This window comes from Sciurus vulgaris, assembly GCF_902686455.1.
Source record: "Sciurus vulgaris genome assembly, chromosome: 5".
NCBI classification, from domain to species: domain Eukaryota; kingdom Metazoa; phylum Chordata; class Mammalia; order Rodentia; family Sciuridae; genus Sciurus; species Sciurus vulgaris.
In genome coordinates, this window is record NC_136465.1 from 93,232,198 (window position 1) to 93,252,971 (window position 20,774).

At 40.0% G+C, this 20,774-nt stretch overlaps 1 long non-coding RNA gene across 1 annotated transcript; it reads right to left on the reverse strand.

The window, feature by feature from the left end:
* Window positions 1-3,122: 3,122 nt before the first annotated feature.
* LOC306661465 lies at window positions 3,123-18,625 on the reverse strand. The gene is made up of 3 exons (XR_013763879.1): window positions 18,320-18,625; window positions 6,220-6,304; window positions 3,123-3,208 (listed from the first exon to the last, which is right to left on the reverse strand). It is a non-coding gene; the product is annotated as an uncharacterized lncRNA (long non-coding RNA).
* Window positions 18,626-20,774: the final 2,149 nt, after the last annotated feature.

Genomic DNA, 20,774 nt, shown 5'->3' on the forward strand with positions numbered 1-20,774 from the left:
CCTATGGGGCCTGGCTCTTGTCTCAAAATGGCAGCAGCCACGTGTAATCAAACCTGCAGGTACTGTAACAGTGAACTTCCAGGCAACAGCAGGCAGCTGCTGCTCCACTGGCAGTCGGTGATCAGTTTGCTGACTGTTGTAGGACGATCGGGAGGTGAACCTCGTGTGTTGGGTGATGATAGGTGTAAGGCAGGCAATGGACAGGCGAGAGGCAGGCAAATGGCGGATGATAGGTGTCTGACAGTGAGCAATCTGCACTCAAAAAAGGCATCGATATGCCAGCAGACTGCAGGTGATCACAGCAGACAAAGTGGGGTAAACAGCAGGGGATTGATAAGCAGCAAATCTTCCTTACCAAGAAACAGATATCTCTGCTTATGGAGTGACAAGGAACGCAGCCTCCCTCTAGTCCACTATCTTGGATCCCCCTAATTATATATATATATTTTAAAAAATATGCTAGGCATTGTATAAAAGATCTATGGTTAACAAATAGGGTAGGGTGAACTTTTCTTCTTCCAGGCAGGAAGGTTAAGGGGATAATCATTTCAGTCCTACCGGAAATTGAGATGGAATGGAGAATAGGATAGTTTCAGATTGTTTTGGTTTCCAATATATTAAGGGTAAGATTGGTCTTGTGTTAACTGCAGCTGTTCCTTTTGTCTGACTCTGGGATGAAATTCTGTAAAACCATGGAGATCTCCTTCTACCTGTCCAACATCATGACCAACTGCACCTACTGTCCAGAACTTATCAATAGTCTTCAGGGTGAAGATTAATTGGTGGGAAGACAGGTAACATTCTGGAGGATCCTCTGAGTTCCATCATATCATTCATGCTTGTGTAGCTATGACAAACTGTCCTTCCCCTCAGAAGATGAAACCCTTTCCCAAGTTGAGCAGGATCATTGGCCCATTCCAATCTCAGCAAATGTCACCAAGAAGGACTTCTTGGTTTACATTCTTAGAATTTACATTCTTTAGATTTTCTGTTAGATTTAGATTTTTTTATTTAAAAATAAAATTTAGTTTACCCATTTTTTTGCCCTACTTGTTACAGTCTATCACAGCTTTTTATATCATAACCTAAAATGTAACTCATGTAATTATCTTTAATTTTTATGAGAATCATGCAAATTACACATTATCTACTTTATTTTACAGATTAAGAAGACCACTTGCCTAATGTCATTCCACTGGTAAGTAACTGAGTTGGGATTTCCCCAAATTCCTCCCTTTTTTACTCTTTCATTATAAATGTGTTGCTACAAGGTGACTCAGGGGAAAAAAAATGTTTTGTAGTCAAATGAATCCAATTAATACTATAGGCCTTTTCTCCCTCTTTAAGATTCATAATATCTTTTAGCATGTTAAAAGTCCAATAGTAAAAAAACTTGTTTATTAGAATGTTTCTAAACTTATTTGCCCTCAGGACTTTCCCTTACCTCAGCAAATATAATCTATTAACACTCTATAGAATTAAAGTTATGTGTAGTTCATTTTGTACAAAACAGCTCTACATTTTTCTGTCCCCCAGATTCTGCTGGTTATGTCATCCCAAAAGGTCATTTTTGCATTATTTAATAGTAATTCTCCAAAGCATTTGACAAAAGACTACAGTGCTGACTTTTATTAATTATATTATTCCCTATGGAAGAAACATACATTTTACTAAATATTTAGAATAAATCTACTTACCAAAAAAAGAAAGAAAATAAAAGAAATGATAAATTTAAATGAGAATGAACAGCTAGAGTAATATTTTTATTTAAAAATATTATCTTACTAGAATTATGAAATTATTGGCTCTACCCACACCAATAATAAATCATCTTGTGGCACATAAAAATACTATCTTAGCAGCGGATATCAAAATGACAAGGAAGTTCAACAATTGAGGAACTTCGTAGCTACATTGGGCATTAGTGGACTTCATTGATGTTTTTACCTGGATTTGACTGTTAATGTTAAAATAAACCTACAAAATATGTATTTTGTAGGGAATGTGTTCAAGTATGTTTATTTGATTAAGACTCATGAACTAACAATCAAACTGCTCTCCACAGGATCTGTTGGAATTTCTACCAAATTCCAGGATAAACAGATATCCATGCTCCTCTTTGAGACAGGAGTGTTTTGTCTGGTTTGAAAGCATCATGTCCATGATCTCCTGAGTGGTAAAGTTCAGTGTACTGAGCATGATGTACCAAGCAGTTCCTAAGTCCCAGAACATGAGGAGATGCTTCCTCATCCTGAATACCAGATGGTTGCTTAGTAACATGTGACTAACCTTGACCAAGAAGCCTCATTACCAATTTTTTCCCAACATGACAAAAATAATGGCTGACCGGCAGTTCCTGTTAGAGGGAAATACCAAAATGACTTCTACTCATAAACATAGTCACCCCTTGCAAACCCACAATCTCGCTTTCATCAGTTATTAGCTCTTGGCCAATCTTGTTTCATCTGTCCCTCCTCTCACTTCCTATCATCCCAACCCCTCCAGCCACAGCTGGATTATTTTAAGGTAGTTCTGAATGTCACTTCCGAATGATCCTCTATGGGCTTTTTATTATCACCCCCATACAAACTTTTTAAAAACAAACCTGTTATTTTGGAAACATTTCAGGTTCACAGAAAAATGAAGTTGTCTCTATAGAGAAAAGGCTATCAATATTTAAAACCTGTTTTCTAAGGTTCTTTGAACCCTCAAGGAGTAAAACCAGAATCTAAGTTTCCAGAAAATGGAAAAATTGTTTTTATGTGTGCAGCTCATACAGTGTAGAGGGTTCTGTGTGCAAGAGGGTCTGAGGTATTTGGTTTATAAGTGCCAAGAGGAACTAATGTTTAATTACTCATTCTACAGAAGAAAATCTGAATTAATCTTGACAAAATGAGGATGATGACTTGTAAGGGTGGCATTTTGTTTTACTGTGGTGATGCAGCAGTGTAACTTAAACACGAGAGCTGAATTGAGAGCCAGAGCACTGAGCGATGATACACTTCAGCTTTCAAAAAGAGTGATTTCCCTGTTGAATCACAGCTAGGGAGTGTCGAGGCTAGAGATAGAATCTACATCTTTGAACTGTGGACTCAGTGTTCTTACCACCAAACACTGAAGTCATCCTGTTTTTTGGGGGTCCTTCAGCGTTGAGTCAGCAAACACAAAAGCTTCATTCATTTGACAGTCAGTGGAGACACAGGGTTGCCTATTTAAGAAAGAGGGAAGCTCATTTAGTTAGCAACCAACTTTGGTTTCAGTGGAAAGTGTTCTTCATTCTTTGGTCAGAAAAAAGTTTCTGTTTGGGCAGAGACTCTTAGATTACTCCTTGCAGGATTCAGTTGCACAGTATGAAAGACAGTGGGACAGTGGGTACCTATTTTTTTTTTTTTTTTTTAAGTTGAGCTAAGAAAAAAAGTTGACAGAAGCACTAGAATTTGTGTCTTACCTTTACATAATAAGGATGTTCTAGATGTTGTCTTAGCACTCTACATTATATCTACCCTTTTCTATGAGCAGCCTCAGTACATGAGGGGCTTGAAAGCTTGAGATTATAGCTGGGAGTCTCTTGTCTTGCTAGTTGCCCTCATCTGGGGCTGCAGGGCAGCTGTGACTTTCAGCAGTGGTCCAACCACTGACCTTCCTGACGTCTGGGTAGGAGTAGGAGTTTCCTGGTGCTCTGGACCTAAACTACAGCTGAAACCCAAAAGCTAGTAGTCCTCCACCCCACAGAAGTTTTGTTCCCAATTTTTGCAAAAGTTTTGAAAACATCTCATTCTACGTACTATTTTTTTCTTCTTGAAATACATAGAGCCAGCATTTGCTTTCTGATTAACTCTGATTACAAAATACATAAACAGAGTATTTATATCTTAAGTTGAGAAGTGGAACCAATTTATACCTTAGATGGTAAGATATTGGAAAGGTATAAAGGAAGTTATTAGCATAATAGATTTACATTTTATTTAAAAATGATAAAAAGTACAGCTAACTCATAACTGTCAACATTTAGATTTGCCTTTTGAACCTTAAGATGAAGCTAAGTTTACTTTAATTTCTCCATCAACCCTATTTCTTAGTCTCATTTTCTTTCTCCAGAATAGTCACTACATTAAATTTGCTTATATTCTTCCAATTCAATTTTACAAATAAATAATAGTAATCATTTATGAACCCCCAAATAAAATATGTACATATTCTCCATCTTGCAATTTCCTCTTTTTTGAAATATTTTTTTAGATGTTGATAGACCTCTATTTTTATTCATTTATTTATATGCAGTGCTGAGAATCAAACTCAGTGCCTCATACATGCTAGGCAAGCACTCTACCACTGAGCCACAACCCAGTCCTGCATTTTCCTCTTAACATCACATTTTTCTGTATTTTTATTGGTGCATAATAATTGTACATAATGGTCCATAACACAGTTTTGATCCATGTTACATGTGTACATCTAGTTTAATTGCTTCTTCAAGATTATTACTCATTGTGTTAATATGTTACCTATTGATAACATACTTGTTTCAATATGTATGTATTGTTATGAATTGTTATGTATGTATGTATGTATTGATGGGCATTCATATTGTTTCCAACATAATAAAAATTAATGAGCTCCTGGGGGCACTTAATCACTGAGCCACATACCCGACCTTTTATATTTTATTTAGAGACAGGGTCTCCTGCTGAGTTGCTTAGGGCCTTGCTAAGTTGCTGAGGCTGGCTATGAACTCACCATCCTCCTGCCTGAGCCTCCCAAGCCACTGGGATTACAGGTGTGTGCCATTGTGCTGGGCTCCTGTTGTTTCTAAAGCTACTTGAACCTTGAATTTAGAGCCACTAAGATAATATATATTAAACACAATCTTCTCATTCCTCATTTTTTTCTTATAAGACATATGTTTAATAATTATATAGTCATAAGCCCTAAAACCTGAGAAAGTCTGATCCTAAATGATGAACAAAGAGATCATTTGGGGCTTTTATGGTATCAGACCTTTACCAATCTTCATCCCTTTTGACTCAATGAAGTTGTAAAGGCAGAAAGGAATCATCAATGTTAATCATTATTTGTGAATTCCTGGTTTTTGATTTGTGCCATTGTAATATTTGCTTTTATGGTATTTTCTTGCACTCACATTTTTAAAAATAGCCTTATGAAGCTCTTTGCCTCATTTGGATTTTTGTTCATCTATATATGTGCTTAGCCTCAATGTCAATTTATTGCTCCCTGACAAATTCCCTGGTAGTACAGAATTGGGTGTCGGAGCAGAGTACTTATCAAGTGCTTGTCCAGTGTGATTTTAACAAGAGTAGTTAGTTGCTAACTTGATGGCATGTCTCATTCAGAGAGACATGCTTTTGCAAATATACAAAATGCTCATCTTGATTGCAATTCCAGTAGGGATGAAAATGAGTCATATCGGTTGATTAGTTTATGGTGGCGATGAGTCAGTAGAACCAAAACATTTTGCAAAGCACATGGCAGCCATCCAAATGCTCTGACTTGAGCTACTGAGATATGACATTTTGGAAAATTGGAAGAAAATTGCCATATCTTACTATCTTCCCAGGGAAGGTGTTTATTGACTGTCTCGAGATATTTTCATTTTTGTACCTACTGCTCCCTAAACTTGTAACACTCCCTTTAATGCCACCACCTGTGACTGGCAGATTCCTATCACTCATCTTTCAAGACTCATCTCAGACCGGAAGTGTTTTCTGATGCACAATTGCTCACTGAGCTCCACAGCTGCAAGTTTCCACTGCTGTTAGACCATCTGTCATGTGACCTCACCATTTACCTCTGCCTACATTTGTCTTCTTCCTTACTCTCTGGGACAGGCACCCTATCTTGCCCCAGGTACCTAGCAATGACATATAGTAGGGCTCAATTAATTTTCATTTCCATGTTTAGTTGATGTTTTTCTTTACATAGGTATGGTGAGATGCTATATTTATAACAAATTAATAGTTAATCCTTAGTGGTTTATATACATGAGACACTGAATTAAGTGCTGTAGTTGTAGTAACTCAGTTAATTTTCCCAACTCTATCCAGAAGGTAAATACATATGCTTCTCAGCTTATGATGGAGTTAATCCCAATAAAACTATCATAAATTAAAATACTGTAAGTCAAAGATGCATTTAATAACCCAATCTATTGAACACAATAGAATAGCAACACAGAATACTGTAGGAGTATGAATTGTTTACCTTTGTGATCATGTGGCTGCCTGGGAACTGTGGCTTGCTGAATTGAGCAGCCTCTTAAAAGAGTGTCATAACACACACTGTTAACCTGGGAAAAAATTCAAATTCCAAATTCAAAATATGGTTTATACTGAATGCATATCGCTTATGTACTATCATAAAGTAAAACCATGGTAAATTGGGTACTAACTGTAGTTTTATAATCCCTTCTACACATAAAGAAAGTGAAGCATGGTAAAGTTAAGTGTGTCAGTCAACTTTTCATCATTGTGACCAAAATACCTGACTAGAATAGCTTAGAAGAGAAAAAGTTTATTTTGGCTTATGGTTTCAGAGGTCCCAGTCCATGGCGGGCCTGATTCAATTGCTCTGGGCCTGAGGTGTGGCAGAACATCATGGTGGAAGGGTGTGGCAAGGAAAGCTGTCCAGCTCATGGCAGCCAGGAAGCAGAGAGACTGCAGGGAGCCTGGGACAAGATGTGATCCCCAGTGATTGCCCCTGATGACCCACCTCCTCCAGCCATGTCCCACCTACCTACCATTACCACCCCGTTAGTCCATTCAAATGATTAATCCATCAAATGGATTAATCTGCCAATGAGGTGACAGAACTTATGATCTAATCTTTTCACCTTTGAACACTGCTACGTTTCCCAATGCCTGAGCTGCTCGGGGAACACTTCAAGATACAGAACTTACATTAAGTTACTTGTCCTAAGTCACACAGCAACTCAGTGGTGGAGTTAGGAATTGTGCTCCAACAGTCTGATATCAGAGATTGCATAATTAAGCACTGTGCTACATGGCCTCTATTTTTTTCTTTTGGAAGAGAATCTAAAGCACTTTTAATGGCCCATGATAAATAATTTTATGTAGAAAATTAAAAATTATAGTCACTAAAAGACAATGTCTCAGGATTAGCTGGAAGGCTGTACTTGAATGAGTTAGAACTATACTTACTTGCCTAGAGGGAATGTCTATGATACACAGTCAAGAAAGTCAAATTAAAGAGTAGTTATGTAATGGACTCCTCGTGCAAAAGAAAAAAAAAAAAACTTATCAAAGGCTCATAGAGGCTGGCACTCTTCCTTTCCTATCTTGCTCCATGCTTATAAAACATATACCTGCAAACCAGGCTGTTCAGTGCCAGCTATGGTGATTAAAGTGGGGAGGTGAGTCTATTAATTTTTTTGCATCATTTCATTGGTTTCAGTGGCAAAATCAATTCAAAAGCTGTCTCCAGGACACCCTTGTATCAGAAGCAGTAGTTCACTCAATAGAAGTGACAATAGGAAACACAGACACTGTGGCCTGAGACTTGTGGACAAGGACTAACGGTGTGTACCACGCTCTTTAAGCATCTCCTGAGACTCACTTCACTTGACTGGCCCTCCAGGCCTTGGCAACCTGCTCAAGCCCTGACCACTGCCAAGCACCACCCACTGCCTCGGCCTGGCCTGGGTGAGGACCAACTCATGCGTCCATATCTTGTCGAGTATTTCAAAAAGGCTCTGCCACTTGCTACCATTTTGGGTTCAGGGTAAGTTTGTGCCACAGGAAAGGGGATCTGGTTTCCCCATCTACTGTCCTGTTGCTGTTGGGGCTGGGAAGTATAACCCAAATGACGCTGTGCTACACACTTGGACAGGAACCAGAAAAAGAGTGAGAACTTAAGCCCCTCCATCCTCCTCTCTTCTGAGGCCCGGTGGCCTTTTCAGAGCTGTCAGAGTGACCAAGAAACTGACTGGATCCTCTTAGGAAGCTAGGGCTCTCCAGCAGGCACCAGCTGGCCCTTGCTTCCTCTCCTGCACTTCTTTCTTGCTCCTTTCCATTCAGCTTTGCTGCCGCAGGATCAAGAGTGGTAGTAGTACACTTAACACTGCATTCGATTTTCTAGGACAGCAGGACAAAGACATGCTGATTGAGACATGCTGATACCTGATGTTAAAGCCTGTTCTTCAGAATGAAGAGTAAGAACAGTTTGAAGTTTGAGCACTTGACTGGTATTTGGGAAATATTCAAATTGTTTCTTATCTGATATAAGAAAATTTAGGCTAGACATAATTATTCAGAAAAAACAAGTTTTTTTCTGAATTACATAGAAAATAATTAATTTAGTATTTTTGTGGAGCAAAATTATGTGAATAACATTTGTTTCAATACCTTGTTTCTATTATTTTATTGTGCATCTGTAGATTGTCTCTACGCTTTATTGATAGTTTTCTTTGCTGTGCAGAAACTTTTTGGTTTGATAAAATCCCATTTGTTTATTTATTTTTTTGTTTTGTTTTCCCTGAGCTTCCGAGGTCTTATTTAGGAATCTTCATTAATTCCAATGTCCTTAAACTTTCCCCCTACATTTTCTCCTCGTTTTTGGTCTTATATTTGTGTTTTTAAAACATTTTGATTTGAGTTTTGTAACTGGTGAAAGATAGGGATGCACTTTCATCTTTCTGAATGGTATGCATATCCAATTTTTCTAGTGTCATTTAAAAATCAGTTGACTTGATGTTTGGGTTAAATTCTAGGTTCTCCTTTATTTTCCCTTGGTATATATATCTTTATTATTATTATTATTATTATTTTAATTTTTTTTGTTTTTTACAGACTGCATTTTGATTCATTGTACACAAATGGGGTACATCATTTTGTTTCTATGGTTGTACACAATGTAGACTCACACCATTCGTATAATCATACACGTACATAGGGCAATGATGTCTGTCTCATTCCACCATCTTTCTTACCCCCCTCCCTATCATTTTCTTCTACATAAAGTTCCTCCATTCTTCTCTCACCCCCCCACCCCCTAAGATTTCATCTTAGTCCAATTCGAATGACTATTATCAAGAAAACAAACAATATATATCTATTTTAATGCCAATACTATGCCCTCTTGATTATTGTAGCTTTTTTTTTTTTTTTTTTTTTTTTGCATGTTTTGATGTCAGGTGGTGAAACTCTCCCTGCTTTGCTCTTTTTGCTCACAATGGCTTTGGCTACTCAGAGTTTTTTAGTAGTTCCATATAAATTTTATGACAGTTTTTTCAAGTTCTGTGGAGAACGTCCTTGATTTTTTGAAAGGGATTGCCCTAATCTGTAAATTGCTTTGGGCGGTATGGGCATTTTAACAATAGTAATTCTTCTAATCCATGAATATGGGAGGTCTTTCCACATTTTTGTGGGCCCTCCTTAATTTCTTTCATCAATGTTTTATAATTTTCATTGTAGAAATTTTATAACTTTGTGGTTAAATTTAGTCTTAGGTATTTTATTAATTTATTTTTTCTAGCTATTATAAATAGGATTGCTTTCTTGATTTTTATTTAAGATAATTCACTATTGGCATACAGCGATGCTACTAATTTCTTTATATTGATTTTGTATCTATAAATGTGCTGAATTCATATATGGGGTCCAATAAATTTTTGGTTGCATCTTGAAGTTTTCTATATATAAAATTACATGTCATCTGTAAATAGTGACGATTTGATTTCCTCTTTTCTTTCTTTTGCCTGATTGCTCTATGACTTCCAGCATAAGGATGAGTAAAGGTTGGAAAGTGGGCATCCTCATCTGATTCCAGATCATCCTTGTCTGGTTCCAGATCTTAGAAAGTTGCAGCTTTTCCCAATTCCATGGACATTAGCTGTTGGCTTATTATAAATGGCCTTACTATGGTGAAGCATGTTCCTTTTATACCTGATTTATGCAGCATTTTTGTCATGAAGGGATGCTGAATTTTAACGAATACTTTTTCTGTATCTACTGGGATTATCATATGACTTTTCCCTCCGTTCTGATGATATGATGTATCATGTTTATTAATTTGTGTGTACTGAATCATCCTCCCACCTGTGGGGTGAGTCCCACTTGACCATCATGAGTAATCTTATTAAATGTGTTATTGGATTTGACTTGCTAGTATTTGTTGAGAATTTTTGTATATAAGTTCATAAAAGATATTGGCCTGTAGTTTTCTTTTTTGTTGTTTTCTTTCTTTCTTATTGTTTTTTCCTTTTTGTTGTGTTCTCACCTGATTTTGGTATCAGGATAATGTTGGCCCCATAGTATGCACTTGGAAGGACTCCTTCCTATTTTTTGGATGACTTAGGGAGAATTAGTTTTGGTTCTTCTTTAAGTGTTTGGTAGAATTCAGCAGTGAAGCCCCTGGGCTCTGGGTTTTTCTTCGATGGAAGGCTGCTACTGATTCGGTCTTGTTACTTATTGATTTAGTCTTGGTAAGGTGCACACATCCAGAAATTTGTCCATTTCTTGGTGGTGACCAAATTTGTTAGCATGTAGTTGTTCATAATAATCTTTAATTTTTTTTTTTTTGTATTTCTATGTTGTCAGTTGTAATAGTTCTCTTTTCATCTTTGGCATTATTAATATGAGTCTTCTCACTTTTTCTTAGGTAGTCTAGCTAAGGGTTTATCTTTCTGAAGAACCAGTTCTTTGTTTCATTGATCTTTTGATCTCTATTGCATTCATTTCTGCTCTGATCTTTTTAAAATTTTTTTGATAATAATATTACTTCTTTTATTTCCCAAAAATGTAGGGGTGGGTGTTTTAGTCAACTTTTTCATTCCTGCAACTTAAAGACTTAAAGACCTGATCAGAACAACAGTAGAGGAGGAAAGGTTTATTTGGAGGCTTATTGTTTCAGAAGTCTCCATCCATAGACAGTAGGCTCCAATCCTCGGGACTCGAAATGTGGCAGAGGAAATCAGCTCACATGATGATCAGGAAGGAAGGAAGGAGAGAGAGAGAGAGAGAGAGAGAGAGAGAGAGAGAGAGAGAGAGAGAGAGAGAGAAAGAGAGAGAGGAGATACTGCATTTTCCAGATACAAAATATATACCCCATAGCCATGCCCCCAATTAACCACTTCCTTCAGCCACACGCCCCCTGCCTCCAGCTACCACTCAGTTAATCCCAACAGGGATTAATTCATTGATTAGGTTAATACTATAACACAATCTCCTTCAAACCTTCTTACATTGTCTCACAGGTGAGCTTTTGGGGGACATGTCATATTCAAACCATAGCAGTGGGGAAGCAGCATAATGACAATTAAGATCAGTTCCTTTGGATTTATTCTGCCTCTGGAGAGCACACAGTAGTTAATTGAGAGGAGGGGTCGATGCTGCCATGGTTATCTTGGAGGTATCTTAACCCCCACTGAGTTGTTATGCCTGGCATCTTCCCTAAATCTAAATGTTGGATTCTGGGTTAGATCTTAGAATGAAACAACTGGGTCAGACTTCCCTTCTCTCCCCTACACTCTCCCAAAGCCTTCAGCTGCTGTGGCCTCCAGCCGAGCCTCCTCCTTCTTTTCTCAACACCTACTTGGCCCACACTAGGTCCCCCACTCCCCTGGAACTCCCAGTGGCCTTCTAAGACTCCCCTCCCTCCTTGCTTCTCCTGCTCTCCTGCCAGCAGTGGTCTCCAGACACTGGGGCTTGGGGGAGCCTGCCAGCGGGCATCTTGTAAAAGGCAGATTGTCCTAAGACCAGCACCACTGCACTCTGCTATCAGAATGTATGCTGTAGCAAAAGGTTAATGTGGCAAAGATCAACAACAGTAAAAGACAGGAGAGCGAGGCTAAGTGCTGACACCTCCATGTTGAAGAGGGACTGTAACAAGCTCCAATGCCCTCCTTCAGGGCCCAAGTCCTGCAACCAGGGACTGGCCAGGGCATTTGGGGAAAGAATCTGATGGCTGCAGAATCCTAGGACTTTGGGGAAAGTCCTAGGCATTTGGGGAAAGAATCTGATGGCTCCAGAATCCTAGGAGAAACATTTGAATGAGATGGGGATGGGGCTTGGCCCCCAGGCTGACCAGCCTCTTCCCCAACCTGGCCATTGCTTCTGCTGAGCCCACACAAGAGACTTCCCCTCTGGTCCCAAGGTCATAGGATATGGAGTGGGGAAGATGGTGGAATGGAAGTGGCATAAACCCGGGACCCCAGAGCTCCAGTGGTGGACATAGGAGGATATCTCCCTGGGCCTCAAGGTCTGAGGTGGCTATGCTGCAAGTCTGGAGCCCTTGATGGCTAGAAGGAGGCCCTAGGTGCTAATCCCAGCCATGGGAAGGAGACCTAGAGCACAAAGAACACCTCCCTCCAAAGACAGCCCATGGTAGACATCAGGAAGAGCGGAGCCAGGACTGAATCCTGCCCAGGGATCCCAAGAGTGAGGAACTAAGAGTGAGGCCAAAAGGCCAGACTGGAAGGAGAGAAGTCCCAGGCCAAGCCCATAGACTTCTGGTCTCTTTAGATTTTTAGGGGCAGAAGCTGAATGCAGGGACAGAGTCACTTCCCATGGTCACCTCTCTCTTGGATCCCTGGTGTTAGAAATACTGGGCTGCCATGAGGAATCGGACACATTTCTGAAGTAGCACAGCAAGGCAAAATTTACTTCTGTAGAAGGGCACACTACTGAACAAGCAAGCACACTTGGGCGCAGTCAGCCTGTTTTTATCCCTAATGCTGTACTGCCCCTTGTTCTGATAGGAGGAACTTGGGGTTACAATCTATGTGATTGGATAATTTAAACTTGGGGAGGGAATAGGAAGGGTTAGAGTTATGACTGGCTTGTTGAGGACAATACGTACATTATGATTAGAAGACAGAGGACAAAGGGAGATTATGGTTGGGGGTTGTGACGTAGGTATCAGGGTCTGCATTCCTGCCCATATATGGACATGTAGGGGAGCTCAAAGTAGCTATATTTTAGCATATTGTTTGGTAACTTAAAATGACTCCATCTAAACACACATTGCGAAATTTAAGTTTTAGGTTACAGCAAACAGTTTTTTGTTACATATTGGGAAACTCAGACTACAGGTTTAATTTTGACAGAAAATAGAACATTAATCTTACATTGGGAGAAGGGGCTGGAGGTGGGGAGGTGAGGGTTAGGGCTGAGAGAGGACAGGCTCCAGGAGGACAGAGGTTGGGGGAGGTGAAGGAAAAGAAGAGAAAGGAAGAAAAACCAAACATGGGGTGTACCCCAACCTCAAGAAAACCTCTCATAACAAAAGCCTGCCCCTTCCTCTGGACATCAGCCCCACATGAGTCCCTTCCCATGGGGGCCTTGAAGGGGGCCGTTTCACTTGTGGAGGTAGGCGGCCAGCCGCAGCTCCCCAGACCTCTTCAGGGATCTGATGATGTCCAGTGGGGCCCTCAGCAGTGGATTCTCCTGGTATTCCATGACCTGTTTGGCACCCAGAGACTTCACCATCAGGGTAATCTTGTACAAGTTGTGCTGGATCATGGTGGAGAAGAGGCTGTGGGAAGTACCGGGAGGTGGGGAGAGAGGATGCCCCAGCCAGGTGCTCCCGCCTCCTCCAACAGCCCAGGGAGGCCCTGTCTGCAGTCAGGACAAGACTATCTGCTCCAATCTTTATTATTTCCTTTCTTCTAATTTGGGGTTTGGTTTTTCTTGTTTTTCTAGTTGCTTGAAATGCAACTAGGTTGCTTACTTGAGATCTTTCTGCCTTTTTGACTTCCCTCAGTACTGCCTTGCTCTATCTCATAGTTTTTGGCAGTTGCATTTCCATTTTCATTCATTTCAAGACATTTTTATTCTTGATTTCTTCTTTGAGTCATTGGTTGTTCAACTGTAGGCTGTTTAGTTTCCATGTATTTATAATTTTCAGTTTTCTTGTTATTGATTTCTAGTTTTATTGCATTGTGCTTAGAAAAGAGCCTTGACATGATTTTAAAGTCTAAAAATTTATTGAAACTTGTTTTGTGCCCTATCATATGATCTCTCCTGAAGAATGTACCATGTGCTGATGAGAAGAACACATTTTGAGAAGGTGCTGATGAAACATTCTATGGATGTTTGCTAGGTCTTTTTGGTCTACACTGCAATTTAATTTTGCTCTGTTTTGTTGTTTTTCTGTCTGGATGATCAGTCCATTATGTAAGTGGGGTGTTAAAGTCCCCATCTATTACTGTGTTTGAGTCTAACACTCCTTAGGACCATTAATATTTGCTTTATATACTTGGATGTTTTGATGTTGGGGGCAGGTATATTTATAATTGCTATTTCCTTTGACTGAATTGACCACTTTATCAGTATATAATGACCTCCTTTATTTTCTTTTATTCATTTTGATTTAAAGTCTATTTTGTCTGATAGAAGTATGGCTACTTTCCCTTTTCTTGGATTCCTTTTGCATGGAATATCTTATTCCATTCCTTCAGTTTCAATCTGTGTATGTCTTTCAATGTGAAGTTGTTATGGGGTGCAACTTAAGAACAGACCTATCACCACTGAGAAGTCCAAATTTGAGTTTTTTTTTAAGCTGACCAGCTGACTGTCTCACACAATGCCCCCAAAAATGGCTATTGGGAGAACAGCCCTGATATTAGGGTTGCAGGGATTTATACCAAAAATCACATCCATCAAAAGTGTTTCTTGCTATGATTCAAAATTACAAATTAACATCATGCAATCATTAGCAGAGGGGCAAGTGGGTCAAAATGACCCTTACCTAGGTACAAACAAATGAATGGTTACTAACATCCACACAATCATTGTTTACATCATCATTCACATGGTGCATTGTTCAGGAGAAATAGGAATCAAAAGAGAATTTTTCATCACATAAGAATTGTAATTTTGTAGTGCTGAACATGTCATGTTAAGTAACTAATGATGGGTACAGAGATGGGGCGTTCCCATGGGAGAAGCTCATTTCCTACATAACATGGAGTCTCAGCAAAATGGAGTCAGTCTGTTTAGTCATTCCCATATAGCCTGGCCTGTAACATTTCCATGGAGCCAAATCTGTCAGCTCATCACAAAGTGTGTTTCTTGCACACAACATATAGTTGGATCTTGTTTTTTTATTCATTCATTTATTCTATATTTTGAATGGGAGAATTTAATCCACTTGCATTCAAGGTAATTCTGATTAGTAAGATCTTACTACAACTATTTGTTAACTTGTTTTCTAGCTTCGTTGAAATTCATTTCTTTCTCCTTTTCTTGAAGTCTTTCTTTGTGGTTAAGTGACTTAGTCTTGTAGTGTTTTAATTCCTGGCCTATTATTTTTGGTTTTTCTATTATAGATTTTTATTTTGTGGTCACCTTGAGGCTTACAACAACATGTTTTGATTATAACAAGCATCTGCAACAATAACAACTTAACATTATTGAAAGGATAACAAACAAAAGAACAAGAGAAAATATACTAATTAGAAATCTCTACACTTGCACTCCTACCCCCATTTGCATTTTTGATATCAGTTTGCATTTTCTTATATTGCTTATCTCTTTCCCCATGCTTTCTTCTTACTTATTAACATCTCTTTTTTTGCTGTTTGAAGAGCTTTCTTTAGTATTTACTGTAGAAATGATGAGGGTATATTCTTTTTCCTTTTGTTTGAGAATGCCTTTATCTCCCTTCATTTTTAATGGATAGTTTTGCTGTCATTGTTTCAGTACCAGAGGGCAACCCAAGTCCAGGTTTTTCCAAGTAAACTGCTGATGTGTTGTACAGAAAGAACCATGAGAGTACCTGGAAAGAATAAACTGTCTGTCAAGTCCCTTCTTGTGTTCCCAGTAGGCCCAAATGCCTCCTCTACCATTTCTAGTCCGTGATCAGTCACTGCTGAATTCTGCCTACCTCTGAAAAAGTCATCATGGATGGACCAGCTCTAGGCTTCTGTTATACCTGTGACTGCCAGTGTTACAAAGCTGTGTCATATCCTGAGTCCACTCCTCATCAAGACTATCATTGGGATAGGATGACTATGGGCTGTCTATTGCTGAGATGTACTCATGGTCCAAGACCATTACAACCAGCCACAGATGATGTCAATTGAAATAGAAGTCTGACAGACTGGGGTCATCTGTCTTCCCTGGGAAGTGGAGCTGTTATGGAGGATCCATCTAAGGCAGGCCAGAGTATGGAACCATTAGAATTTTCTCAGAGTTAAGTTTCACCAGGTAAACACTAAGTTCTCGGGCAAAGTCTTATTCCTACTACCCTGTTCTTCCCCCAGCAAATGGGGTCTTGCACAACACTATGATGACCAAGGTTGAGGTGGTGTTACTGAAGACAGTCCCTTGACCATCTGTACTGAAGCTGAACTGGGTTGTGCAGAAGTCTGACAGCCATAAAGGATCAACACAATCTCAGTAGTGAACCAAGGTCCATGCCAGTGCTAACAATGATGCAGGCCAAGACCCAAATCAGACTCTGGGTGTAGGTCTGGTCGATGCCTAGTGAAGGAGCAGTTCTAGACCCCCATCTGTAATTACTGACCTAGCAATAGCTGCGCTGCTTGAGGTTGGGGGACAGGTGATGGAGCCAGACCTTTGGCCACCAAAGTTGAAGTTAAACTGGATCACACATGAATTTCATTGTCACAGAGAGTCTGCGTAGTATTAGGAGGGCAGGTGTGCCCCAGGCCCACTCCACAGCTGCAACTAAGGTAGCCAAAGCTCAGGTCTGACCCTGCAGAGCACGTGGGTCTGTGTAATGCCAGTGTTTTAATCAGCTTTTTCACCACTGTGACCAAAAGACCCAACAAGAACAATTTTAGAGAAGGAAAAGTTTATTTGGTGCTCATGGTTTCAGAGGTCTCAGTCCATAGAGAGCTGACTCCACTGCTCTAGATCCATGTAAGACAGAATGTCATGGCAGAAGGGTATAGAAGAAGAAAGCAGCTCAGGACATGGAAACCAGGAAGCAGGGAGAGAGTTCTGCTCACCAGGGACAAAACATAATCCCCAAAGGCATGCCCCATAGTGATTTATCTCCTCCATCCACACCCTACCTGCCTAAAGTTACTACCTAGTTAATCCCTATCAGTGGAGTAATCTGATGATGAGGTCATAACTCTGATAATCTAATCATTTCACCTCAGAACCTTCTTGCACTGTCTCATACATGAGCTTTTGAGGGACAACACAGATCCAGGCCACCCACAGAGAGAAATATAAGGCTCAGTCAATGAGCTCTGAGTGGGTACTGGAACTTCAGTTTCTACCTCATACTAGGTCTCACACTGGTGGCCCTGGTACTAGACTGTATGATAAGCCCTGTTCTAACTTTTGTGCCCTACTCCCCAGAAGGTGGAGTCTCTTGGTCCCTGCTTTGCCACCTGAGGTTGGGATCACCCATATGGCTTGATGTAATTCCAGCAGCTTAGTTTACAGGTATTGGTTCTGTGATTCAAGTCTAAGATCTGGACTTACTCCTCTCCCCTTCTCCAAGTGATGGTATCTCTGTCCTCACTGGGCTGCTCGGAGTTGGGGGAGTGTCAGTGTGGACAATGCTTTTCTGCCTTCTTTGGTATGTCTTTTCATTTTTCTATACTAAAGTCAGGCTTACTGGTCTCTCACCTGATTTCCTTAACTCCTGTGAAGTTAGTTTTGCATGTGAACTGTTCAATTTGGTGGGACTCTAGATGAACTGGAGGATCTTACTCAGCCACCATCTTGTTCCCATAAACATATTTACTAATTTTTTTCAGTGCTAAAATAGAAACTAGGGCCTCACACATGCTAGACGAGCACTATACCATTGAACTACTTTCCCAACCTTCATACTTAGTATTTTTTTATTGGATCCTAGACATTGTGAATTTTACCTCATTGGATATTGTATACTTTAATATTTCTTTAAATATTCTTGAGTCTTTTTTTTTTTTTTTCTGAGTTGCAGTTAAGTTGCTTGGCAACAGTTTGATCCTTTTGAGGCTTGCTTTTAAACCTTATTAGGTATGACCAGAGCAGCATTTAGGCCGAAACTGTGCAGTTCTCTTCTGCCTTAATTCCTTACATATTAGGAGGTTTTTATACCCTAGCTGACATGAACACAAACTACTTCCAGCCCTGTGTGGGTCTCAGGGATTGTCCTGCCTGTTTCTTTCAGGAGGTCATTTCCTGGTCTCAGGTATTAAGAGTCAAGAGGAACTCTCCATAAATTTCTACATAGCAGTCTTCTCTTTCCCTGTGACTTCTAGCTGCTCTGGCCTCTCCAGATCCTCAACTTCATCGCCTCAAATCAGAGAGGTTGCTGGGCTTTGGTTGGAGCAGAGGCCTGGAAACTGGGCAATAAGCTAGGGCAGCTAGCTTACTTGATTGTTCCCCTTCATTGAGGGATCATTGTCCAGCACAGAGTGTTCAATGTTTAAAGACTATTGTTGCATTTATTTTGTTCATTTCTTTTTAGTTGTTTAAGGTGGAAGGTGCAGGTTAAGTCTAGTTTGCTATTCCATCATGATCATGTGGTTGTCAATGCTTCCATATTGTTCTTTGAATCATTAGGGGTCTCGGCTCCTTATCACTGGAGGCAATGAATGCCCTGCACAAAGAAGATAGTCAAACATGTGTCTCTTTGACCACATGAGTGAATAACTGGCCTACAAAATTTTACTATGAAGTTCCAGTATTATTCTTTATTGCTCAGACTGGATAATTAGTAAAATTTCAAGAAATGCTCTTAGATCTCTACAAGTTTAGGTTAGAAGCCCTGCTTGCTACATAGTAACTGTCTGACCCTCAACTTTTCTCTTCTGAGGATAACATGAGCCTTGCAGGGGAAGCATGAGAATTAAATAAGAGTTAGTACATACAAAACACATGGTAAATTCTCAGTGGAATGGTAACTCTTGCTATATTCTTGGTATGCTGAAATAGTGACCTTGTGTTGACACAGGGTTTTATAATTCATGTGCTTTTCCATATAAACCTTACAAAATCCTAATGATACATTTTACCACAAATAAGTATCTTGGCTCAATGTATAGCCCCCAGAGTCTTATGGAATAAAACCCCAGGCTAAAAATTTGTGTATTTGGAGGCTTGGGAACAGAGCTATTTCTGGCCTTGAAATAAAACATCCAGATTTGCATGATAGACTTTGTCTCTCAAGTTTTTCACTTGCTCCTTCACATCTAGTTGTGTATGGCAAAAGCTGTTTTTCACAGACTCCCCTTGTACCCAACTTTGGTGATATAAGACTTAAAATTAATATTAGGTGCTGCCTTGACATCTGCTATAATCAGAAGTTGACTGGCCCCCTCCCCACTCAGTTCTCACAGAAAACGGCCCCAAGCCAAATGAGGGAACCAAGCACAGCTCGTGCTTAGCCCTGAGTAGTAGGTTTCAGTTCCCTGCCAGACCAAGGAATGATTCAAAGAAGCCAATCATCCCCCTGTGGAACTAGGGGGTGTCTCACCCTCTTGATATTACAAAGCTGGCTCCCATGAACCTGGATTTTTGCTTTGTTGTTGAGTCCAAACCCTGTGTGGCCCCAAATCATGTCCTCTTTCCCTAGGTTGTGTGTCTATGTGACTACTAAACTGCTGATCATCTTATGTGCCTAATCCCCAAAGGTGGGTGTTGTGCTTGACCCTGGGGGCATCTCTCCCTCACCAATAGCATTGATAGGAGGCCATTCAAACCCATTTACATCTCCCACCTGCAGGTCCTCTCTCCTTTTTCCCACCTGCACAGACTCTCCATCTTTTCCTCCTAGGAGAGAAAGGTGGAATTGGTACCTCCATGTTCACTCTGCTGAACAAAAAGTTTAGGCCAAAAGGTCTGAAAGGGAAGGAAAGGGCAGGGAGAAAGAAGGTACTTTAAAGTGTACCTGCTAGATGAATGGATAAAGAAATTGTGGTATGTAGGTATATATACACACAATGGAATACTACTCAGCAATAAAGAAGAACGGCTTTATGATATTTGCTGCTAAATGATTGGACCTGAGACTGTCATGCTAAGTGAAATAAGCCAATCCCAAGAAACCAAAGGTCAAATGTGTTCTATGATATGTGGATGCTAACCCACAACAAGGTGGGGAGGGGAAGAATAGAAGTTCAGTGGATTAGACAAAGGGGAACAAAGGGAAGGGGGGATAGGAAAAGGAAAGACAGTATAATGAATCTGAGATAAGTTTCCTATGTACATATATGAATGTGCCACAGTGAATCTCACCATCAAGTACTTACAGAAGACGGGGATCCTAAGTAGAATAAGATATATTCCATGTTTGTATAAACATGTCAAAATAGACTCTACTGTCATATCATGTATAACTAAAAAGAACAAATACAAAAAATGTACCTGCTAATCCTTTTAAAACTAGGGCAGTTTAAAGACAGGTTTCTGTAAGAGATCAGGAGGGGAATAAGAAGCCAAATCCAGCGTCTCCTTCTCTGGCTCTGAGCTCCAACCTTCCCACAGGAGGGAGAGGATATCACAACATGTGGCAGATAGGGTCTTCTTCTTCTTCCCTCTTTTCTTCCCTTCCTCTTCACCCACTGTGGCAAAGGAGACTTTCAGCCTAATGATACACCCAAGTTATGCTGCAAGAGGCTAACAACCCAGGAAAGGAAAGGAAGGCTTGCTTGTCCAATAGCCTCTCTGGTTAAGGATGTTGGAATCCACTATTACCTCCCAAAGCAGAACCAGGAGCTTCAGTTTTGTTGGCTCAGAAAGGTGGTAGGTAGGAAGGACAGAGCAGAGTCTTTGGGTGAGAAGAGGGAGAGAAAAGAAATATCAGTAAAGTGTGTGTCCTGCTGAAAG